Here is a 26,558-nt window from a genome sequence, read left to right as displayed (position 1 = left end):
AGAGGGAGAAAGGGAGAGAGAGGGGGATTTTTTATTAGCATTTCTAGGGGTTTGAGCATTGATGTACAATTCTGGAGACCAGAGTTTGAACACTTATTTGGCTATGGAAGCCCACATGGTTAACATGGCCACTCTCTCAGTCTCAGAAGAAAGCAAAGATAAACCCGCTCTGAACAAATCTTGCCAAGAAAACCCCAAGTCAAAAATGCTTTGAAGACACATAACAGTTACAACTTTATTCTCAATGCTCAAAATTTAGTTCTTAGGTGAAAGGCTTTGGAGCCAAGCCCATTTCCCTTGTTTTCCCCATTACTCCTGAATGTTGCAATTTATTTCAAAGCTACATAAAACAGAAATTCAACTTCCTGCTCAATCATGCTGTTTTTAATGTATTTCTTCTGGAATTTGTTATCCAGAGAATATTCTTCCAATGTAGGTTACAGAGGACATGTCCTAATTGCTTATCTCACCTCTGAAAAGACTCAGACCAGGACACACTGGTTAAACAAAATATGCCTATTTCAAGGGAAATTTATTTCCCTGTCATTATTACCAAGTGATGATAGCTCTCATTTGAAAGGCACACAAAGATTTATTGGGCAAACAGATATTTTGTGAAAGTAACAGTTTTGTTCAAATAGGTATGCTTCTTTACCTCAGACTCTACTGTAAAATAAGTTACAAGTTTTGTAGTGTTCATGTTCACCTGAGGTTGCTGTGACATTGCAATGTATAAGCAGTTGAGTGACTGATGTGTCATGGCCCTAACGTGCACCTGGCACTAATGTGCATCTAGACATACTAGGAAGTGCTGGAGTGGAATAGGAATACCGTATATACTCAAAGATAAGCTGAGTTTTTCAGCCCTTTTTATGAGCTGAAAAAGCTTCCCTGGGCTAATAATGGGGTCAAGGTCGGACAGCAAAGCCTGGAGGCCATTGCTTGCAATGATATATTTCTTTCTTCTCTTACCCTCCCATATCAGCATTTCTTTTCCAAAGCCTCCCTCACTCTTAACCAAGGGAATGTTTTGAAAAGGAAAAGGATGGGGAGTGAAGCCCTTTCAAGTAAGGTTCAGGTCCTGCTTATCTCCACAATTGCCTCCTCCCCTATGAACACAGACCCTAAGATCCTCCGGGGAGGCTCTCCTCTCGCTTCCACCTCCATCTCAAGCGCAGTTGGTGGGGACGAGGGAGAGGGCCTTCATGGTGGTGGCCCCTTGGCTCTGGAACTCTCTCCCCAGGGAGATTAGACTAGCACCTTCGTTGTCCACCTTCCAAAAGGACCTAAAATGTGGATGTTCCGATGCACTTTAGAGTGAATAGTCCCGCCAGATACCCAACTTATTTACAATTTTTTATTGCACTTTACCATGGCTCCTCAACTTTGTAGGCTGTCAGTGTTTTCATGAGAATGTCCCTCCGCCCTTTCCCTGATTGCCTTTACACTATCCATGAGCTCCACTCAGAGCTCCGCACAAGTTCACCCTCTGCACATATAGTATTTTGTGCCCAGGTTTTTAAGTAATTGATGTGTTTTATTCTGTTTTATATTAATTTTGTTATACCATTTTAATTTATGGATTGTGTTTTAACCTATATTTATGTTGTGCTTGTCCCCATGTGAGCCACCCTGAATCCCTTTGGGGAAATGGAGGAGCGATATAAAAATAAAATTATAATAATAATAATAATAATTATTATTATTGAAGAAGAAAAAATGTATCCATTAATCTTATAAAAGCATTTCCCCCTGAAATATGTGTTAATTTCTCCTACAGATATATAGGTATTTTCCCCTCTAAGCCTTTGCAATCCCTATGCAGCTATATATCTGTATCTATGTACATTAATTTTATATATGAATTTTCCCCTCATATGTTTGCAGGTCTTTGCAAATGCTATATACCTATAGATATTTAGAGATTTCCATGTAACTGTATATTTGTATGTATATGTATACATTATTTTTATGTATGAATTTTCCCCTCACATGTTTACAAGTCTCTGCAAATCCTATATATAATTATCTATATATGGAGAGATGTCTAACTAGATATATATGAATATAGATATATAGGGCTTGCAAATATTGCAGGGGAAATGCACACGCGCGCACACACACAAACATATATAGAGGGAGAGATGTCTAGAGCTTGCAAATAGCAGGAGGGAAATGCACAGAGAGAGGATTTGTAAACGTTTCAGGGGAAAATGCATATGTGAAATTAGTATATATAATTATAGATCTATATCTAGTTCTGCATTGCTTATATAGGCATTGAATGTTTGCTTGTTACTGTGTTTGAAGCCGGCCTGAGTCCTCATGGGGAGATAGGGTGGGATACAAATGAAAATTGATGATGATTATTATTATTATACAGATATTCTTGATACCATATTGTTTTTGTTGACCCTACTTTTCCACTTAAAGAACTAGTTTACTGTTTATCTTTGAAATATGGTATATATTCAAAAATATTTAACCTACTGATGCCTCAATTAATGTAATTTTATTGGTATCTATTTTTATTTTGAAATTTACCAGTAGCTGCTGCATTTCCCACCCTAGGCTTATACTCAAGTCAATAAGTTTCCCCTGTTTTTGTGGTAAAATTAGGTGACTTGGCTTATATTCGGGTTGGCCTATACTTGAGTCTATATGATAACTAGTGTACCTGATAAATGCCAGTGCACATCACAAGTCCCAAATGCACATGAGATGTGCTCCGTTAATCCCAGAAGTGCATAGTGACTATCAGAATGTCTTGGCCCTCATTCAAATACTCTTGGTGGTGCCCAGATGTGCATATTTGCAATTAGTTAAAAGGGTTTCATTGTGTTTCTGCAAAGTAGCTACAGATTCATAAAGTTACTGAACATAAACCATGATGCAGAATCTTAGCCCATGTTTTTTTAAAATTTTGGTGGCCACATGCATCGCCAACAAAAGGACAAAAAAGATGGAGAATATCCTTTGGTGCTATTCTATGGTATGATTTCAATTCAAACATACCGAATTTACGCAAATCTAAGGCACACTTCCCTGCCTGCCCCAAGTCATTGCTGTCTTTACATCCTCCTCCACTCTCAGGGCCTGCCCCCTTCACCTCCACTCACCAGGACCACCCCCTAGCAGCTCTGTGCCACCTTTGCCCTCCTGGATTCATCAATCAAAGCTGCTACATTGTGAATAATACCCTATTTTTAAATATATAACAGGTACTGGAATTCTGAAAAACTCCAAAATCCAAAATTGCCTATATTAGTCGCTGAGATAGAGACATTTGGGCAGTCCCCAAGTTATGAACAAGATAGGTCCTTTAGGTTTATCCTTAAGTTAAATTTGTTTGTAAGTCAGAACAGGTACATTATTTAAATGTAATGCCATATCTATCTGTTTATCTATGGATAGCATAGGGAAGGGTTAACATCTTCGTTGTGTTTGTTTTGTGGTCTGTGCCCCTGTTCAGAAGATTCCACCTCACTTTCTGTCCTTCTGTTAATTAGATTTTGAAAAAAAATGGCTTGTTGTGGAAACAAGGATTGGTGATAAAAGCTTCAGTGGAGGCCTCTTCCACCCATGATAACTCTTTCAAGAGTGAATTTCCCTTCCTAGGAGCAGATTTGTCTCACTTTCTGTTATCACCCCCCATTTGTAACTATGAGTCATGTGTAAGTCAGATATTTGTAACTCGGGGATTGCCTGTATTTGTTTTCTGATTGTTCAATGTATATGAACTTTGTTTTATGCACAAAATAATTTAAAATACTGTATAAACATTACCTTCAGGTTATATATAAAAGGTATACCGTATTTTTCACTTTATAAGATGCACTTCCCCCCCCCCAAAAAAAAATAGGAGGGAAAAGTCAGTGCGTCTTATAAATGCAATATGACCTCACGATGACGTCATGCAGTCGCCCAGGCAGACACGTGTCGACGCGGTCACGCCTCCAGGCGTTCCCACGAGCCCTGCGCTCAAGCCGGCTTTAAGGCCTGCCTCCCATTACATTTTCCCTCCGGAAATGTGAGGGAAAGCCTCAAAAAGCCCACTTCCACGCAGCCGGCGCTCCTCATACCCCCTCATGGAGACATATTTGCACGTGAATGTCTGAATAAATGCCCGAAAGGTGTTCTTTCAAGGGCTGTCCCGTTCTCCCCCGGGCCCTCACCATCCTGAGGGTCGTCTTCGGGGTCCTGCGAGGTGCCGGGAAGCGGGTTCAGGAGCCGCTCCAGTTCCCCCGCCATCTTTCCTGGCCTGGCTGGCTTCTCTTCCGCCTCGCCGGCTGCGAGACTTCATTTCCCAGAAGCCCTCATCATTGCAGAGCGCAGCCGAGGCTTCTGGGAGTTGAAGTTCGTGTGCTCTGAGGCGAGCCAATGAGGAGAGAGAGCCGTTGTGAAACTGGGGGGGGGGGAGAAGGGTAAGGCACAGTATAGGGGCAATCCTAATGCTGCTGTTGACTGTTTGGTAATGTCTACATATTACATGTTATTTTATTAAAATGTTCTAGGTCATCTTTTAGTTCAAATTATTTTTCCCCATTTTCCTTCTCTGAAAACTAGGTGCGTCTTATCATCTGGTGCGTCATATAAAGCGAAAAATACGGTATATAAAATATGAATGGATCCCATGTTTAGACTTGGGTTCCATCTCCAAAGTATCTTATTATGTATGTATATGCAAAATAGGTATTCCGGCTTTTAAAAAATTCAAAAATGCTTCTGGTCCCAAGCAGATAAGGGATACTCAACCTGCATAGTAGAATGCAGACCAGGAAAATGTGGAATCAAACAGGTTTTTTGGGTCAGTGTGGACAAACATTAATCTGTCCAACTCTCTGCTTGCTTGCTTATTTATCACCAGGCCAGTGATGGTTTTCTAATAGAGATAATATATTCAACTTGTTTTATTTGCTAAATAAATATTCCAGCTTTCCTCACCATTAATTGCATTGTTTTGAAGCTCCAGATGCTGCTGTGAAAAAGTTTTACAAACTCTTGCTGAATTCTGATGAATATAGCAAGGTTGCTTTTAGATAGTCTTAATTACCAGGCACGAGTTCTGTGATTTTATATTTCTCTTCCTCTTGCATATACAGCTTAATTAATAGCTTTTAAGTTCAATCAAAATATATTCAGCCTTTACCTATTTCCATTCCTAGCTTGTAGGGCTGATGCTGGTGGTGTTGCTGCTCTACAAGAGGCCTGAGACATTCCATCCAACTTTGTTGTTTTCAGGACTACATGTGAGTAGACAGCAGCCCCAGGCCCATTCCAGCTGGGTGTGACTCAGCAACCTCCAAGGAGGAAGCAAGAGCTGACTTCACAAGGCCTGGGAAAACTTCTATTTTAATGTGTTATAAGGTATGTTGTATTTGTAGAAAATTAGCTCACTGTGTGGATACTGGTCACTCTGGGACTGTTACACCAGCTGGTGGTGGGAGAGCCAGATGAGGGCCGAGTAGCAGTGAGAGGGCTACCAGAACCATCTAGTTGGCTACAAGGCAGTACCCTGGTGGGAGTAGGGTGATGCTAGACTAGCCAGCTAATCGGTCTGATTGACTGGGAATACACCCATTGACCAACATTTCAAAACACAACTAGGAATAATATTCACCAAAGTCACTATGCCAAGTCCAAGGATAATCCAGAGAGAGTAGTCCAAAGTCCAAATGCACAAGTCAAGGCTGAAACAAACAGATCAACAATAATCCAAAACAGAGTTCAAGGTCTGGAAATTCTCAGCGAAATACAAACAGTGGGTACAGCAAAAATGCAAATCACTCCCACAACTAGTCCATAGCTACACTGCTGTTTTATAGTAAGTAAAAAAGCTATGGGCTGGATCCTGTCTGCACTTCAGCAGTTCCTCTTTGCTGCTCCCTTGCAGATAAATGAGCACTTCTACACCTTTCCTTTAAGATAAACCTTAGCCGCTGTCTCTGTTCTTTTGGTGACTCAGGTGAGCTGGAGGTCTGCTCAGATGCAGATTGAGGTGTTGCCACATTTCCATCCTCCTCTGGTGATTCTGGCTTTGGGGCGAAGTCTGTATCCATATTTGGGTCTGGAATTCCCTCCTGCTCATGGCTCTTAAAAGTCTTCAGAGGCAATTCATCCCCTGACTCATCGCTAGAGGCTTGAGGCACAGGCTGCCAAAGTACACTAGGTGCCATTCTATCCCCAATGGTCTTTAATATTCACATAAAGCCGCTGGGAGAAATCATCCATAGGCGTGGGGCAGGGTGTTATCAGTATGCGGATGACACCCAAATATATTTCTCCATGTCTTCAAAAAGGATAGCATGTCTCCTCAGAATGAATGCCTGGAGGAGATAATGGCTGGATGAGGAAAAACAAATTGAAATTGAAGCCAGACAAGGGTCCTAATCTGGGGATGGAAGTGTGTCAACCAGTTCTGGATGGAGTTGCACTCCCCCTGAAAGACTGTGTTCACATCTTGGAAGTGTTGCTATATCTATCTCTCAGTCCAGGTAGATGCCACAGTCAGGAATGCTTCCTATCACTTTCAGCTGATATGCCAACTGTGCCCCTTCCTAGATTTGGAGGACTTAAAGATGGTAGTGCATCTTTAAAAGAGGAACTGCTGATAACCTCATGGTTGGATTTCTGCAATGTGCTTTACATGTGCTATCTTTTTCCTAAGTTTGGAAACTTCAGCTGGTTCAAAATACAGCAGCCAGACTGGCTACAGGAACATCTAGGAGTAAGCATACTTCCTAAAGTCACTCCACTGGCTGCCAATTGGTTTCTGGACAAAGTACAAGGTGTTGGTATCGACCTTTAAAGCACTAAATGGTTTGGGTCCAAGTTACTTAAAGTATCACCTTCTCTTGTACAATCCACCTCACACACTTATGTCCTCTGGGGGATGGTTACTCCAGTCAGCCAGAACCTTATTGGTGGTAGTCACCCAGAGGACCTTTTCATTGGCTGCCCCAAGACTGTGAAATGACCTGTCAGAAGAGGTTCAACAACTAAATGAGCTATCAGAATTTTAAACCACCTAAAGAATTTCTCTTCTGGCAAGCCTATCCAGACAGTTTTTAAACATGAATTTTAAACATATGTCCTTTGTTTAATCTTTGTGTATTTTACAACATATTTTATAGAAATGCATTTTAATATGTGTATTTGTGGCATTTTTACAATGTTTATGTGTTTTAATTATTCTGTAATCTGCCTTGAGCCATAAGGAGATGCGGTTAAGAAATAAAATTATTATTATTATTATTATTATTATTATTATTGACACAACGACGTTGTATGACACAGCAAACAAGATAGATATGCTGGGTTTCGTTTCACAAAATCACAAGTCGAACACTTCCCAAGTGTCTAGGACTGTGTGATGTATTTTCGGATGATGCGTGCAGATCCCAGCAGGGTGGCTTTTTGCAGTTGGCAGATCGTAATTTTGTCAATGCCTATTGTTTCCAAATGCCGGCTGAGATCTTTCGGCACGGCACCCAGTGTGCCCATCACCACCGGGACCACCTGCACTGGTTTCTGCCAGAGTCTTTGCAGTTCAATCTTGAGGTCCTGATAGCGGCTGAGTTTTTCCTGTTGTTTTTCGTCAATGCGACTGTCACCTGGGATGGCAACATCAATGATCCAAACCTTGTTCTTTTCCACAACTGTGATGTCTGGTGTGTTGTGTTCCAGAACTTTGTCAGTCTGGATTCGGAAGTCCCACAGTATCTTTGCTTGCTCATTTTCCAATACTTTTGCAGGTTTGTGATCCCACCAGTTCTTTGCTGCTGTCAGGTGGTATTTGAGGCATAAGTTCCAATGAATCATTTGGGCCACATAGTTGTGCCTCTGTTTGTAGTCTGTCTGTGCAATTTTCTTACAGCAGCTGAGGATATGATCAATGGTTTCATCGGTTTCCTTGCACAGTCTGCATTTTGGGTCATCAGCTGATTTTTCGATCTTGGCCTTAATTGCATTTGTCCTGATGGCTTGCTCCTGGGCTGCAAGGATCAGGCCTTCTGTCTCCTTCTTCAGGGTCCCATTTGTGAGCCAGAGCCAGGTCTTCTCCTTATCAGCTTTTCCTTCAATTTTGTCAAGGAACTTTCCATGCAATGTTTTGTTGTGCCAGTTGTCAGCTCTAGTTTGTAGTGTGGTTTTCTTGTACTGGTTTTTTGTCTGCTGTGCTTTGAGGAGTTTCATTATTATTATTATTATTATTATTATTATTATTATTATTATTATTGACACAGTGACATTGCATGTCACAGCAAACAAGATATTATTATTATTATTATTATTATTATTATTATTATTATTATTATCTAGTTTAAATTAAATAGGAATCCACAGTTTTGTTGAACTGTTGTTATCCGCTGAGCAAAAAAGGAGAAACACAGGTCTGGGATATGGTTTGAAAGAGTGGATTGAAAATACGATGACTGAAGGCAACCAATTATATACAAAAGCAATATATACACACCCTGGCCCTCTTTCTCCCATAAATGTTAGTGAGCATTCCCATGAGAACTAAAGATATGTTGTACATAAGAGATTCCAAGTTATTTAAAATTAGAGTGAAGTATAATATTCAATGAATCTAATAGTTTTGAGTGAGAATTGTTTGTTCAATATGAAGTCCCTATGTCGAGTCATTTCACAACCACTCTATTATACACTCAAGAATGATTCCGTGTTGTGTAATTTAATTAAGGTAACCACTTTGGATTATTTATAGATCTTTAGAATTCCTCATGTGCAGCAACAACAAATATTGCCAAAAATGACCAAGGAACTAACTGCATACATTCAAATCCAAGATTTGCAGCCAGCACTGCAATTTCCTTTCTCTGATCTGCTAATAAACGATCAACCTTGTCTTAAACACCTCAAGCTCTTGCTGCTCAAGTCTGCCTTGAGACACTCTACCAAAATAAAGCAATGTTCCTTTAATTGCTTGAAACTCTTGTGTCAAGCAATGTAGTTTTACAAACAGATGCAAAATGTGTTAACAGAGGCTGCAGAAACTGTTAAATAAACATTGTTATTGGCTCCTACTGTGTCTAGGCATCCTACTCAATATTTTCCATTTATGTAAACAGTAAAATGTGGCAGCCAGTGCATCTCTTACCTGACCCATACAGCTCTCCATTTTTCTAATCTTCATTTCGAGTGTACAGGTTTCCCTGAGCAATTATTTTCATTCTATGTTGTGAAATAGATCCTCTGATATAGGCAAACATTTATTATATGGAATTGCTTCATTTCCTCAAAGTCATTCCACTTGTGACCTCTTGCCATATAAGCTTTGCAGGGAGTCCAGGAACAAGAGCTATTAAGCTATTACATCAGCAGGTTATTGGCAGTGGGGGAACGCACCTGAAATATATTATCATATTTATATGCTCTCACCCAGAACTGCTTCCGGTGGTATTCCAACTGCATGATATTGTTTTGAAATGATCTTACTGTCTCACCATGAGAAAAGAACAAAGGCATGTTATGAATATCTAAAATCAATAATGACCAACATTCTATAGCAACTACTTAGCTAAGTATACTTAGAATCCCACCCATGGGAGAAAAATGGGAGAAAAATGAATTAATAATAATAATAATAATAATAATAATAATAATAATAATAATAGACTCATAGATGGAATAGGTCTGACCCCTTGCTATGTATGAATACAGAATCATACATATACAATATATACAATCCGCCCACCATATTTCCTGATGCCCAGGGCACATACCCCACAAAAGTGGGAAAACAGCAAATAGAAATTATTATTGATTTTATTACCTCACTTTTTCTCTCCAAAAAGAGACTAAACATAGCTTAGACTAGTTAATATTAGTAATGTTTAGTTTAATTTTACCCGAAATAACACCTCTCTACAACTCTCTAGGTCTTCCAGCACAATTCTGTGGTCAATGTCTTAGAATCATAGAGTTGGAAGAGAACTCATGGGCCAGCCAGTCCAACCCCCTGGCAAGAAGCAGGGAGATGACATTCAAAGCACTCTCGACAGATGGCCATCCAGCCTCTGCTTAAAAGCCTCCAAAGAAGGCGCCTCCACCACACACTGTGGCAGAGAGTTTCACTGCTGAACAGCTCTCACAGTGAGGAAGTTCTTCCTAATGTTCAGGTGGAATCTCCTTTCCTGTACTTCAAAGCCATTGTTCCGCGTCCTAGTCTCCAGGGCAGCAGAAAACAAGCTTGCTCCCTCCTCCCTATGACCTCCCCTCATGTATTTGTACATGGCTATCATATCTCCTCTCAGCCTTCTCTTCTGCAGGCTAAACATGCCCAGCTCTTTAAGCCACTTCTCTTAGGGCTTGTTCTCCAGACCCTTGATCATTTTAGTTGCCCTCCTCTGGACACCTTCCAGCTTGTCAAATCTTTTTTCAATTGTGGTGCCCAGAATTGGATACAGTATTCCAGGTGTGGTCTGACCAAGGCAGAATAGAGGGGTAGCATGACTTCCCTGGATCTAGACACTATATTCCTATTTATGCTGGCCAAAATCCCATTGACATTTTTAGCTGCCGCATCACATTATTGTCTTATGTTTAACTTGTTGTCTACGAAGACTCCAAGATCCGTTTCACACGTACTGCTGTCGAAACAGGCGTCCCCCATTCTGTATCTTTGCATTTCATTTTTTCTGCCTAAGTGGAGTATCTTGCATGTGTCCCTGTTGAACTTCATTTTGTTAGTTTCAGCCCATCTCTCTAATCTGTTAAGATCATTTTGGATTCTGCTCCTGTCTTCTGGAGTGTTAGCTATCCCTCCCAGTTTGGTGTCATCTGCAACCTTGATGATCATGTCATCCAGCCCTTCATCTAAGTCATTAAAAAAGATGTTGAACAGAACTGGGCCCAGGAGGAACCCTGCAGCACTCCACTCGTGACTTCTTTCCAGGATGAAGAAGATGCATTGATGAGCACTCTTTGGGTTCGTTCACTTAACCAATTACAGATCCACCTAACCATAGTTTTGCCCAGCCCATATTTGACTAGCTTGTTTGCCAGAAGATCATGGGGGACCTTGTCGAAGGCCTTACTGAAATCCAGATACTCTACATGCAGATTCCAGAAGTTCATTATAGAATCACATTGGGAAACCTACAGATTGTTAGTGACATATTTTCTCTAAGAATCTTTAGGTCCTCCAACTTGATTCTATGGTCAACTTTCAGTAGAAGTGGATCATAGAGCTGCACTGGAAGACTTAAAAGATTTCATGGGAAATCTTCATTTTGCTAGTGATTGGAGAACAAGTGAATGGATTTCTGTCAATTTTAGGGGAAGTCAGATCAGGAGTTACTTATTTAAGCATTTTTTAACTAAAGGTGCATCTACATTGCAGAATTAAAGTGTTGTTTGACAATTTTACAAGCCATTTAGCCTCCTGTGTTAAATAATGTTAGTGCCTCACCAAATGGCAACTCCCATGTTTCCATAGTATTGAGCAATGACAGTGAAAGGGATGTCAAACTGTATTAATTCTACAGTGTAGATGTACCCTATATAGCTGGTGTAGAACACTAGCTAGTATTAGTAAAGTTTAGTCTTCTCTATCATTTCCTTAGTCTAAGGCCTCTTTTACACAGCCCTAAAAAGGGAACTGGAAAACAGATTAGCCTGAAGTGTCCAGATAATGTTTCAGGCTAATCCATTTTAATCTAGAGAAAACTGGGTTTTCTAAATTAAATCCAGGTTTAAAAATACCTCTAAAGGTCATGACCTTGCCTGAAGGTCCAGATCTTTGGAGCTATGGGGCCTGTGGAAACGGACTCCTGGGATTACCTTCTGTGATCCCAGAGTCTGTTTCTAAAGCAATCCCTCCTCCCCAGGTTCAGGCAGCCTGAAGAAGATGGCACTGCCAGCCTCCCCTCCTTTCCCTCTATTACCCCCTCAACTTACTGGATGAAGGCTCCAATGAAGACCTGGAGCCTTTTCCCCTGTCCCTCTTCCTTGGAAGAGCACCTTGGAGGCCAAATCCCCCTCCTCCCCAAGGTCCTCTGTCAGCTCTTTCAAAGGTGGGAGAGGAAGAAATGCTTCAGGACTCAATTGGAGCTTTCTTCTGATTAGTGCAGGGGAAATGGGGGGCAGGGAGGGGGAGGCTGGCAGTGCCCCTGCCCACCCATTCTAATCCGAGATCAGCACAAGTGGGTATCTGGACACCACCTCTCCAAAATTCCTGGGTAGGGCTTTAAAGGTCAAATCATCTTGTACTTTGTCCAGAAACTAATTGTCAGCCAGTAGAGTGTCAGGACCCAGGCTGCAGAGCACCAATAACCTTACACAGAGGCCAGAATCTATCTAATATCTTTATTATAAAAATATATAAAGTCAATAAAAACAAGTGAAGAATAAAGTTCAGAAGCAGACCTTCCAGATGAGGTCAAATATAGTCCAGAAATGTATTGTCCAATATAAGATATTAGAGTCCAAAGTTATAATCCACTTGACCGAAACACACACTTTGCCAAGCAATAGTGTGGGGAATGACAGAGTCTATAAGGTCCAATGTAGCTTGACAACTAGGCTAGAAAATAAACTTGATTCTTGGCTAGATCAAAGACTTGGAACGAGGCAAACATGAAACATGAACAGAGTCCAAGGAAGTCCGTGAAACAAGGCAAGGCTGGAAACTTGATCCGGGAAACAAGGAACTGGGGTTACGAAGTCCACACACGATCTCTCTCCTCAAGCTGAACAATTGACTCCGCAAAGTTCCCCTTGCGTCCAGCACCTATATTGGGTCTCGTTTTCCCGCCAACAGAACACTTTCCCCAGAGAATGAGAAGCGAAACCCAACTCTGTCCAGATGCATGACTCCTTAGAATTTCCCAAGGGAAGCAGACCTAATCAGCTAGTTGTTTGCCAGTGATTCTCAGGCTCCGGCGATTAGCCTCCCTGGCTCCCCTATCTCTATTATAATTGTCCCTCCGGGAAAACGGGGGGGAATTCTGCCCAAGGCCTGTTTGGCTACATTTTTGAGGACAAACATCATCCAGGTGGAGAGGCTCCGATTCTGGCTGAAATGGCGGAAATCCCATGTTTTCCTCTTCGTCTGCCACAATAGTACTAGGAACAGGACTACAAGGCCCATGATTCATCACATAGAGTGACTTTAGGATAGGTGTGATATGTTCACTCCTAGATTTTCCTGTAACCAATCTGGCTGCTGTATTTTGAACCAACTAGAATTTCCGAACTTGGTAGAAAGGTATCCCAATGTAAAGTGCATTGCAGAAGTCCAACCTTGAGGTTACCAGTGCGTGCATTACAATCTTCAGGTTCTCCAATTCTAGGCACAGCTGAAACTGGTAGTAAGCACTCCTGGCCATCTCATCTACCTGGGCTGACATTTGAAGAGACTGATCCAGGAGGACTCCCAAGTTCCAAACACAGTCTTTTGGAGGGAATGTAACCATATACAGAACTGGTTGACACATCCCTATCACCTGATTAGGACCCTTAATGACAAGCACCTGTTTTGTCTGGATTCTGTTTCAATTTGTTTTCCTTCATCCAGCCCATTACCTCCTCCAGGCATTCATTCAGAGGAGACACATTATCCTTAATTGAAGCTGTTTTTGAAGGCATGGGGAAATATATCTGGGTGTCATCTGCATACTGATAACATCCCGTCCCATGCCTACAGAGGATATCCCCCAGCAGCTTCTTGTAAATATTAAAGAGCATTGGGGATAGAATGGCACTTTGTGGGATACCACATAACAGCTCCTATAAGCAGTCTCCTACCAAGCATTGACATTTCTCTCCCAAAATCCTGCTTTGTGGGCCTGACATGGGTTTCTAAAAAATTAATCATTAAAAATACCGAAATTTCAAAATATAGTATCACTATGTTGTTTTCCTTTCAATTTTCCTTCCTAGTAATCTTGGCTTTCAAAACTGTGCTACGGTTATCTTGTGAGATTGGGAGGAAGGAGAATGGGGGGATGCAGATCAATGCCTCCTGTCTCCTCAGGAGTAGCAGGATTGGAGGGAAAGTCTAGTATCCCCAAAGTTTTCCCCCAATGTTTTTTTGAGTGGGTGGGATTTTGGAAGAAAAGGCAAGAAAGAATATTTGATGGAATCTGAGGAACAATTTGCTTTCTAACACCACAGATATATGAGCCCCCCACCCATGGGATTACATTCTTAGTGATCAACTGAAGTATGGTCCTTTGCAATGTGTGGAAACATTTTACACTGCGAAGAGATCCTTGAGCAGAAGCAACAAATGTAACTCCATTAATTTCAAGACCAGGCTGTAGTTATTTAATGGTAAGTAGTGCAGAGCCTGATTGAGATAATGAGATTTAAGAGAGTTCCAAAAGCTTTATTGTCTTGAGTGATGGCAAATCCAAGATGCATGAAATGAAACATGGAGGTATTAAAGCAGCAATGGCATAAATGAGATTACACTGAGAGATAAAGCACAAAATGAAACCACACATTTAACATAAATTGCTGTGTACACGAAGAACTATGAGTATTACATTACAGTACGGTGTAAATGTGTTAGAAAAGCAAACAGAAACAGATGCTCAGAATGTGAAATACAGAGTACTGGAAAATTACAATATAGAATTAAGAATGTTATCATAGATATCAGGTTGGTTTGGTCACCAAGCAATAAAAACAGAGGAAACAAAATCAGAAGAACTAATGCTCACAATGAGTTCACACATTCATTCATTTTTCTGTGATGTGAAGGTGTGAGATCAGCTGAAAGAGCAATTCTTTTACTAAGTTAGAATATAATAGTACAGTCTTATACCGTTCTACTCAAAGTCAAGTTTCATGACCAAAATAATGGCAGGAACCAAACAACAGGATGGCAGGTTACCATGGAATGTGATGACAGAAAACACCCTATACTTACAAAATGGAAAATGAAAAACAACAACCATTTGGCAATGTCTTTAGACTTGCGAAGACCTGATGAAAGCAATTAAACTTCTGGAAGCATTGAAAATCAAGTCCTATTCATTTCAATTGAGTTGGGACTAACAATTTAGTTAATTGGATTGAGTAACGCTTACTCCTAGGAAAGTGATTAAATAAACTGCAACCTCAATGTACTTCATTCTGAGATCCTGGCATTGCCAGTTAAATAAACAGAATGGTATGGTCCCCTCTGTTCCCTTCATTCTCTGCACTTGTCCTGAGCGGGTGACTGTTTTGACAGCTGATGGGGGAGCCCTGCACGTGGAGAAGAGCAGGTAGAAGTTGCAAGGCCATTAAATGCTAATCAAGGTGACTAACTGCAGCATTCATACTTGCTGCACCGAGACTATTCATTTCTATTCAACGTGGCCAACCAAGGATTCCACAAGGTGGAAAGCGGCCAGGCTTGCAAGCAGCAAGGCTATTCAGTGCTATTCAACCTGGCCAACCAAGATTTCCCCTAGATAGAAAACCCCAGGCTTTGAAGCCACGAGGCTACTCTGTCCCATTCAACCTGGCCTAGCAAGGATGCCCTATGTAGAAAGTGGCCAGGCTTTTAAGCTGCAAGATTTTTCAGTGCAATTCAAGCTGGCCAAACAAGGATTCCACTGCAAAGGAAGTAGCCAGGCTTCAAAGCGGCTCTTTGATTGAAGGTGCTACTCCAGCTTGCCAAACAAGGATTCCCCTAGGTATAACACAGTCAGGCATTGAAGCTGCAAGGCTATTCAGTGCAATTTAACCAGCGCAACAAAGGATTGACCTTGGTAGAAGGCAGCCAGGCTTTGAAGCAGTGATTCTACTCTGTACTATTGACGCTGACCAACCAAAGATTCCCCTAGGTAGCAAGCAGACAAGCTTTGAAGCAGTGCGGGTATTCATTGAAATTCTGGCAGCCCAAAAAACCATTCCCTTGGAAGGCAAGTACCCAGCCGTCCAAGCAGCAAGCCTATTCCTTTGTATTCCAGCTCACCAAACAAGGATTCCCAAAAGAAGAAAACAGCCAGGCTTTGAGGCTGCAAGGCTATTCACTACTATTCTACCTGGTCAACAAAGGATTCCCCTAAGCCACAGCAATGCGTGGCCAGGCACAGCTTGTGTGTGTGTGTGTGTGTGTGTGTGTGTGTGTATGCATATGCAGAACATGAATCCAAGAGTGGGTTGACATGTAACATTACAGTAATACCAATAATCAAAACACAAAACTGTATAATTGTCTTATTGATTTAAATTCAGAAAATCCCTTGCCAAGCAGAGCTGCTTAGGGTTTTCATTAGTGTAATGAAGAATCTGGTGAATCTGAAAGCTTGAATAATTTTGCAACATTTGGATTGTCCTAACCATTAAGTAACCATGGATTTTGCTTTTCCTATTTCTCAAGCTCCCATTGTTTGTATCTCTGCAAGATACAGCAAACTTAGCAATGACTTTCATTTGCTATTACTTCTCTTCCACTGCCAAGTATCCCATTCAAGTAATTCTTACTCTCCATGAGGTTCATCCTGGTATATCTATGTTCTGAATGTTCATTCGAAGCCTGCCTTCCAATTTCCTGTGCTGTTTGAATGCACCCCTTTTGGACTCCTTGAGGTTTGAATCCAAGAAACACAGGCCTCAATCGTAAGGCAGCTGTTTGGACAAAACACCTCCAAATGGCTCTAAATTAGACGAAGCATTATGGGAAGCAACAGATTTGGAGAGATCACAAAATTGCTTCCCAACTGTTCCCAGCACTTAACTGCTAGATGTTTCTACATAGTGTCCATTTCTACATAAGCTTGATAGCAAGCCAAGGAAGTGATGAATAATGGAACACAGTGTTTTTATGCCTCACTACAGTTTCTCTCCCACTCAATCTCCTACATACATCAGAGCAACTGCATGTTAGCTGATGGGCAAGTGGCAATAACACAAATGTCCCTGTGAATTGACAGAAATTCATATCATTACTTTAACAGAGATGGTGCCAGTACAGACAGGCACCTGATAGACAGTTACAAGCTCAGTTAGTTGTGGCACTGACGTGTAGAATTGTAGGTAGGCGGGAGGGAAAAAAGCTCTGAGGATCTTTTCATGTCTCATCTGCAGCTAACACAAATGTGGATTTCACCAATAAAGAAAGAAGTACCCCTGCTGCCCCTTTGTTGTTGTAAAGGAGAGATTATGGGTTTTTGGAGGAGTGTTCTTATTATGAAGCCCATGATTAAAAAAAAACTGACAGATTTTGTCTCTTGATCTTAGCCATTATAAATGGGGAGAGTATCACAGGCACAGGGGCAGAACTAGAGCTCCACAGAGCTGAGAAAAAGAATTATTATGATTGTATATACATCTTGTATTGTTTTGAAGAGCTTTTACTGTGTATGAAGATCCAGCTTCTTCATGTCATTTACCAAAGAGTGAGATTTGACAAAAGGTGAATAATTAATTGCAAGTGTTTTTGTGAATTCCTTGAACTTTTCCTGAACTGCCATAGTTTTAATCTCCCTGTACCATCTGTTACTAGGCTGCCATTCACATTTCATTTCTTGGTGAGATTTAATGTGTGAGGGGAAACGGGAAAATGCTATGGATCCAAATGCTGGATCCACATCTTGGAATTTAAAATCTCTACTCCCACAAAGGGAAAATGTCACACTTGAGAAGAGAAGGTTCATTCTGCATCCATTTGCCTATAACAATTGTGGCTTGGGGAGTGGGGGGTTGGTGAGATGTAGTTCAAATTCCATATTCCATATTCCATATTCCATATTCTGAAAGCTTTCTGTGCAATTATCTGGGTTATAGGTACAGTAAAATGGACAAACCAATGCACATTTTTGCAAACATGTATGTACCTCTATTGTGGAATGCATGAGTGGTGTTAAATCAGCCCCCAAAGAATGGTGCCTTCCCTGTTCATTTCATAATAGTTCTCAAGAGGTTCTAAATACAAATAATCTGTGCCCATGACACAGATGATTTGCATTTGGTTGGGTTCAGGGTGTGGGGCAATTCAAAAATGACTGCTGGAAGTAGAAAATACACACATGGGCTGCTATGAGCTTTTTGGTATTAATTAGGTCTTCATTCTCTGAAAGGTAGGTTTGCTTCTCCTTGTTGCAGGTACACTCACTTCCCTAAAGCAATGATTCTTCACAATCAGTTCCTTTCCCAATTGATGGATGCCTTAATGGCTGGATGAAGGTCTTGCCAAAGGGATATGCTCCTGACTCTCCACAGAGAGCCCCATACTGCAGATTCAAAAGTGCCTCATTATGCAACAAGGGACAAGGGCCAGAGGCAAGTGTGCCATTTCCTCTTCAGCTGGTGTTTTCATATATATGCTAAGCAGTTAGTGGCTGGCTGAGATGCATAACACATTCATCTTACTGCATAGTCGGATAGCAATCCATCCCACTTCTGTTGTTTGCAGGTGATTGTGCCAAATGCTTTTGGTTTAAGCTTAGAACTAGGAAGCCTGATATCCTGAAATACATTTGAACTGTACTATAAATAAGCATAGCAATTAAATCACAGAAGGTCTGAATAAACCTCTATGTCATAAATAGAATCATAGAATCATAAAATCATAGAGTTGGAAGAGACTTCATGGGCTATCCAGACCAAGCCAAGAAGCAGGAAATCGCATTCAAAGCACCCCCCACAGATGGTCATCCAGCTTCTGCTTAAAAGCCTCCAAAGAAGGAGCCTCCACCACACACTGTGGCAGAGAGTTTCACTGCTGAACAGCTCTCACAGTTAGGAAGTTCTTCCTGATGTTCAGGTGGAATCTCCTTTCCTGTAGTTTAAAGCCATTGTTCTGCCTCCTAGTTTCCAGGGCAGCAGAAAGCAAGCTTGCTCTCTCCTCCCTATGATGTCACCTCACACATGGCTATCATATCTCCTCTCAACCTTCTCTTCTGCAAGCTAAACTTGCCCAGCTATTTCAGCTGCTCCTCATAGGGCTTGTTCTCCAGACCCTTGATTATTTGTCACTCTCCTCTGGACACCTTCCAGCTTGTCAAATTTCCTTTCAATTGTGGTGCCCAGAATTGGATACAGTATTCCAGGTGTGGTCTGACCAAGGCAGAATAGAGGGGTAGCATGACTTCCCTGGATCTAGACACTATATTCCTATTTATGCAGGCCAAACTCCCATTGACATTTTTAGCTGCCGCATCACATTATTGGCTCATGTTTAACTTGTTGTCCACGAGGACTGCAAGATCCGTTTCACACATACTGCTGTCGAAACAGGAGTCCCCCATTCTGTATCTTTGGATTTCATTTTTTCTGCCTAAGTGGAGTACCTTGCATTTGTCCCTGCTAAACTTCATTTTGTTAGTTTTGGCCCATCTCTCTAATCTGTTAAGATCGTTTTGAATTCTGTTCCTGTCTTCTGGAGTATTAGCTATCCCTCTGAATTTGCTGTTATCTACACACTTGATGATCATGCCTTCTAACCTGTGGCACTCCAGTAGTCACTTCTTTACAGAATGAATAAGACGCACTGGTGAGCACCCTTTCGGTTCATTCACTCAGCCAATTACAGATCCACCTAACCATAGTTTTGCCTAGTCCACATTTGACTTGTTTGTTTACCATTAGGTCGTGGGGGTCCTTGTCAAAAGCCTTATTGAAATCCAGATAGTCTACATTCATGGCATTCCCTGCATCAACCCAACTTATAAAAAAAGAGATCAGATTAGTTTGGCATGACTTGTTTTTGATAAATCCGTGCTGATTATTAGCAATGACTGCATTACTTTCTAAGTGTTTGCAGACCACTTCATTAACGATCTTTTCCAGAATCTTGCCTGGTATCGACGTGAGGCTGTGATTGTTTGGGTTGTTCTTTTTTCTCTTCTTGAAGATAGGGACCACATTTGCCCTCCTCCAATCTGCTGGGACTTCTCCTGTTCTTCAAGAACTCTCAAAGATAATTGCCAGTGGTTTCGAAATAACTTCCGCTCGTTCCTTCAATACTCTTGGATGTAGTTTATCTGGCCCCGGGGACTTGAATTCATTTAGAGTGGCCAGATATTGCTGGAAAACTTGTTTCCTTATTTGGGGTTGGATTTCCCCGAATCCTTCATCCATTCCATGTTGCTGATGTTGAGGACAGCTTTCTCAAGAGAAGACCGAGGCAAAGAAGGCATTACGTAGTTCTGCCTTTTCCCTATCCCCTATCAGCATTACCCCATCTTCCCCAAATAACTCCCTCCTAATCCAGCACTCTATACGTCCAGTAGTTGTCAAGCACATAACACATGCACACACCTCTACACCTGTTACATCATTCCATTTCTTGCTAAGTTTTTCCAAAAATAGTATGTGGAATGCATGAATCTTGCATTATTGATAACTGTTTTAAGATATGTATGTGTCTATATAGCCTCGTGATTCTTCTGTAAAAGTGCAACAGTATCTATAAGTATTGACTTTGCAGAATGTTTACCTCTAGTTTGAGTCTTCTTGTGGAGAGAAAAAGTGGGGTATAAACAAACAAACAACAACAACAGTAATTACAAACATGAATGTGTGTAAATGTATGTGTGCTATCTCTGTGTGTGTCTATTTCACTTACTCAATTATTATTTATAAAGACCTATAAAAATGATCAAGGCTAGAGACAGTGGAGATATTCTTGAACATTTGTGCAGGGGTCAAGGGCCAATTCCTTCTCCCTAGAGTAAGCCCAATTGCCTCTGTAGAAACAAGGTCTGGCAGTTGAGAAGTTTTGCTTCCAGAAAATCCCTGGAAGCAAAATCTGTATAAACTTTTCCAGTTCTATAAAAAAAAAAAGCTGAAGGGCAATGTTGCAGCTCCTTTAACTGGAAGATTGCTAACCATGGTGCTGAATTCAAGCCAAAATTGGGGAGATGCGCAGGATCAGTGGTACTGTCCAGGGTCCTGAACCTTCCTTATTCCATATCTGCAGAAGTCAATTACCTCATCCTGTGCTTGCTATACTGAGCTGTCCTCTTAATGAAGGATGGAATCTTTGATGGAAGGGACAAGTATAGGCTTAGTGGGGTGTATTTATAAGAAACGAGTCTTATAACTGCCTTATGTAATCTAATCAATCACCACCAGACTATTTTTAGCAATATATTTACACAATGAATCTAATAAAGAATTTTTCAAATTTTAAAAAAACTTCAAAAACTCTATGCTTGTGATTTTCAGTGAGAATATCAATATAATTTAAAAGTCTTTTTCCTTCCCATATTATTAGGTTGTGTGTTAGCTGATTTTTGAGATACACACACAGGATTAAAAAGCAAATCAATATAACCTCTCCCATGTTTGTTCTGAATCCAAGAAGGATATAACTAAATACAGAAGAGATTGCCCAATCACAATGCACAAAATGCATAATGAACACTATTGAAAATTTATTGGTTGGCTAATAACGATATCACTCTTTTGTGAGTATTTGATTTAATTATATTTTGCTACTTGGCCAATACAGCTACCTCTCAATAAGGGATATAATCATCTTGTAATTAAAGAGTCATGATGGTGTAGTGGTTTGCTCATTGGACTATGACTTTGGTGACCAGGTTTCAAATCTTCACTCTACCATGGGAACCCACTGGATGATCCTAGGCAAGTCTTGCTCTCTCATCCCCAGAGAGAGGTGAAGGCAGAGCATATACACCTTGAATACATTTTGCCAAGAAAGCACTATGATAGGTTCACTTAGGGTCACCATAAGTTGGAAATGAGTTGAGGACACACAGCAACAGGAACCTCCTATAAGTGATGACAAAATCAAGAGAGAAATAATCATTTTGAGAGAAATTCTCCCCCATAAAAGTCATGTGCCAAGTTACAACCAACAGTGCATTCCATTTGTGTTACATTTCCAACAAACATCTCTTAATTTTACTTACTTAGGCAATCCCTCGTAGTTCAAGGACAATTGTCTTTCATCTCTGGTGTCTTGGGGGTGTGTCCGTAGGTGGCTGAAGAGACCTATTCTTGATCTGCATGTTCTACCACAGTGAGGACATTGGTTTCCAGGTGGAAGGCAGTCCCAGTCAGGGTTGGCTTGATGGACCTTCCTCTTGGCATGTTTCTCCCTTAAGCCCTCCATTCGTGCCTCTTCAAACTCCGCAGCACTGCTGGTCACAGCTGACCTCCAATTAGAGCGCTCAAGAGCCAGGGCTTCCCAGTTCTCAGTGTCTATGCCACAGTTTTTAAGGTTGGCTTTAAGCCCATCTTTAAATCTCTTTTCCTGCCCACCAACATTACATTTCCCGTTCTTGAGTTTGGAGTAGAGTAACTGCTTTGGGAGATGGTGATCGGGCATTCGAACAACGTGGCCAGTCCAGCAGAGTTGATGCCATAGGAGCATTGCTTCAATGCTGGTGGTCTTTGCTTCCTCAAGCATGCTGACATTTGTACGTCTGTCTTCCCAAGAGATGTGCAGGATTTTTCTGAAGCAACACTGATGGAAATGCTCTAGGAGTTGAGTGTGACGTCTGTAGATCGTCCACGTTTCACAAGCGTAGAGCAGGGTTGGGAGGACAATGGCTTTGTAAATGAGCACCTTGGTATCTCTACGGATGTCCTGATCATCAAACATTCTTTGCTTCATTCGGAAAAATGCTGCACTCAAGAGCTCAGGCGGTGTTGTATTTCAGTGTCGATGTTGACTTTTGTGGAGAGGTGGCTGCCAAGGTAGCAGAAATGGTCAACGTTTTCTAATGTGACACCATTAAGCTGTATTCCTGGCATTGCAGAGGGATTAGCTGGTGCCTGTTGGAAGAGCACTTTGGTTTTCTCGATGTTCAATGAGAGACCGAGCTTCTCGTATGCTTCTGTGAAGGTGTTTAGAGTGGCTTGTAGGTCTTCTCCTGAGTGCACACAGACTATGTTGTCATTGGCATATTGGAGTTCTATAACAGATGTTGTGGTGTCCTTGGTTTTGGCTCTCAGTCTGCTGAGGTTAAATAGCTTGCCATCTGTCCGATAGATGATTTCCACTCGGGCTGGAAGCTTCCCATCAACAAGGTGAAGTATCATAGCAATGAAGATGGAAAATAAGGTAGGGGCAATGACACATCCCTGCTTGACACCTGAATCCACCTTAAATGGGTCACTTTGGGAGCCGTTGCTGTCCAAGACTGTTGCCATCATGTCATCATGGAGGAGCCGCAGGATGCTTACAAATTTGTCAGGGCACCCGATTTTTTGGAGGATGGTCCAGAGAGCGCTGCATCTCTTAACTACCATATAGCAATTGGATAAAGCTATCTATTGCTCACAAATTTGGAGCATCTAGCTAGAGTCATCAGCAGGTCTCCGGATATAGCTTCCTGCCAGCCACGAAATCTAAGGAGATTGCTGGTAAAAGCTTCCCTGAAAACAGCAGTCAGCAATTCAGGATCACAGACTTGTGATTCCAAGCATTGCATCACCTATAAATAGTATAACCTTTTAAAGAGAACTGTGACTGGCAAGAATTACCATATGTATTAAACAATACATCACCTGCTGTTCCTACAATCATATTTATGTGATTGAATGTAGGCATATAGGCAGACATCTACAATACATAGATAAAACTACCACAGGTCTGCTATTCTAAGCAGGAAGCAAGAGCAACCAGTGGTCAGTAATTTCTCCAATTTGTCCCTGTTTGGCATTGGGATGCCATCTCCTTCAGACATTTTAGACAAAAGAGAGACTATTATCTCTAATACTATATGGCTTCAATTTAAAGGAAAATACGATCATCCACTAAGAATACAGATAGGATAGTATTCTAAACTGCCACTGACTGTACAGCTTAGTTTCATTTTTGGCAACTGAAGAAGGTGGAAGTCAAGATGCTCTAAGTCCTTATATAAGGAGAAAGGTGGGATAAAAATATGAATAAAATAAATAAATAAATAAATAGATCTTGATGTATATTTTTAAGTTATGTTTCTTAAATGTATATTGAGGGTGAGCATTATGGATAACACAAAAAGATGCTCATGAAGATACTGAAGATGGGTATTGCCATAACTACTAAATATTTTTTTCACCTTATTGAACCATGATTCTGCTGTATCGTTTCTTAAATCTGATTCCCCTAATTTTGTTGTAAATATTGAAGGTAAGAGATCAAGAGACAGATTATGGCTTAAATCTGACACGATCAGTATATGGAACTCTAGTATGGCTCCTCTGTCATTATCCCCATTGTTACACTGTGATATAAAAGAAGAAGAGGGGAAAGAAGGAATATAGCAGGATATTTAAGACTAACTTTTAAAAATTTTATCATGAGCTTTCATTGAGCTAAACTCACTTCTTTAGAGGGAGGACAGAGTGATACCCAGGCCTAAAGAATGTAATGGGATCCAGAGATATGCAAATCCCTTGCCCTACATTTTCAAAGGACTGCGTTGGGTAATACAGATCTTTCATATCTTTAAATGACTAGTGAATGTTGATATGTGAAAGCAATATATCTGCTTACCAAAAGTCTGTTTGCTTGAGTTAAGCACTTTCTCTGAGAAGATTCCTTTTGTTAAATGTGCAGTGATGACTCTTGCATTAATACACACAGTGTTCCATTAATTCAGTTCAGTTATTTCTTTATCTCTCTACTAGTGACAGAGAAGCCACAGGGAATAGTTATTACATTGCAACAGCAAGTCCTGAGGTACCTTGGATGATGCAGAGAGAGTAAGAGAATATTAACTTCTACAAAGACAAAACAAAAATAAATATGCACACATAGTGCTGTGATCCACCTTGAGCCATGAGGAGATGTGAGCGAAACATCAGGAGAAAACGCTTCTGGAACATGGCCATACAGCCCGAAAAACTCACAGCAACGCAGTGATTCCAACCATGAAAGCCTTCAACAAAACAAGTTATCTGTCCATATAACCTCGGGCAATGCCAACCTGGATCACTTGTTTTGCATGGCAGATTATTTATTTATTTATTTACAGTATTTATATTCCGCCCTTCTCACCCCGAAGGGGACTCAGGGTGGATCACATTACACATATAAGGCAAACATTCAATGCCCTGACATAGAACAAAGACAAAGACAAACGCAGGCTCCGAGCTGGCCTTGAACTCATGACCTCTTGGTCAGAGTGATTGGTCTCAGCTGGCTGCAGCTGGCTGCTCACCAGCTTGCACCACAGCCCAGGCCCAGATAAGCAGCACCATTTGACTGTGTCTAACCTTTTTTTGAAATCTGGTATTTTAGTGTGTTTGTGTGCTACCCAGGGGGTGTCACCTTGACTTTTTTGCTATGTGTTATTTGAATTGGTCAGGTTTAAACTTCCCACTGTAGCAACTTGCCTGTTTGGAATAGTTTCAAGTGTAATTCGATTGCATCTCAACACTGTATGTGTGAATGTTGAAGTCAGATAGGATGTGAATTCCAAATTCAAACAATTATCATTATGGGGTATAAGCATATTCTATCTTAAATTAAATCAGGGAGAAAAAGAGAAGTACATCTAGTCTGAACTACTTGTTCTTATGAATTACCTCCCTCTTTTTTGTCTTACCATTTCCATTTCCCTCTTTCTGTCTTGCCTTTTATCTCCTTTTATTTATTTTTTATTTTGTTTTCACATCATGAGTTAATTCTATACCTATTGGTTGTCTAACCATGCATGTAGCCCTTGTCATTTCTATAGTCTCTTTCTCTCCCTCTCCCTCTCACCAAAAGAGAGTGGAATATCACAGTGGAAATTTCAAATGCCCTTTCAAAAAGTAAGCAAAAAACTCAGACCTAGTTCCGTCTGACATTGATGTTGTCCTTTTGCTGCATGCCATGTTCTCCAGAATCTATCCTGGCAGGAGACTCTAATTAATTTATGGCTCTCAAGGCACACTTCTCTGAGACCATTTACCAAAATAGCTTTTAATGTTTCCTGAGTTTCCTCCACACTGATGTTAAGCTAATTGCTCTGTGATGGCTCAGTGCTTCCAGGCGCTGTTGTGTTTACTGTTTTCCCATACTGTGGAATCTCACTCCATTCATAATTTTGCAAAAATCAGGTTTGCGTCATTTATCTTATATTTTTCTTATATATCTTACATGTAGACAGGAAGATGATGAATGTCTGCCTTATGGTGCATCTTTAAAATGTGGAAAACTTTGTCCCTTTTCCTGGCAATTGGTAGAGAATTGGTAATTTGTAGCCAAGATTTTGGTACTTTAAAAACTTTCATGTTTGATTATTTTGTTTCATATCTGATTTTACTTATGAGATGCAAAAACCCAAAATATAGCTGATATAAAGGTTAAAGAAATAGTCAAAAATGAACAATTAAAATAGAAATGATGGACTCTTTCTTCCTCCTCTTCTTGTCTCCTTCTCCTAATGGACTCTGCGATACCTTTTTGACAAAATTTTCACCATTCTTTCCTTTCTTTCAGTGTTAATTTTTGAGTGGTAGAAGGGGCTATTGGAGAGGTATTTATTATTTTGTTCAGTGTGCTGTAGCAACATTTCAGTCATTTAAAAAATAGAAAAATCCTTCTGCCAATGAATAGACACAGCCCTTTTGAACAAAAATATTGGACTGCTATATTTCTCTGCCAGTAAAAAAGAGAAGGGGAGCAAACAAGATTTCTTTGAGAA

The sequence above is a fragment of the Anolis carolinensis genome, chromosome 4 (genome assembly GCF_035594765.1).
Source record: "Anolis carolinensis isolate JA03-04 chromosome 4, rAnoCar3.1.pri, whole genome shotgun sequence".
NCBI classification, from domain to species: Eukaryota; Metazoa; Chordata; class Lepidosauria; order Squamata; family Dactyloidae; genus Anolis; species Anolis carolinensis.
This window is presented reverse-complemented; position numbering follows the sequence as displayed.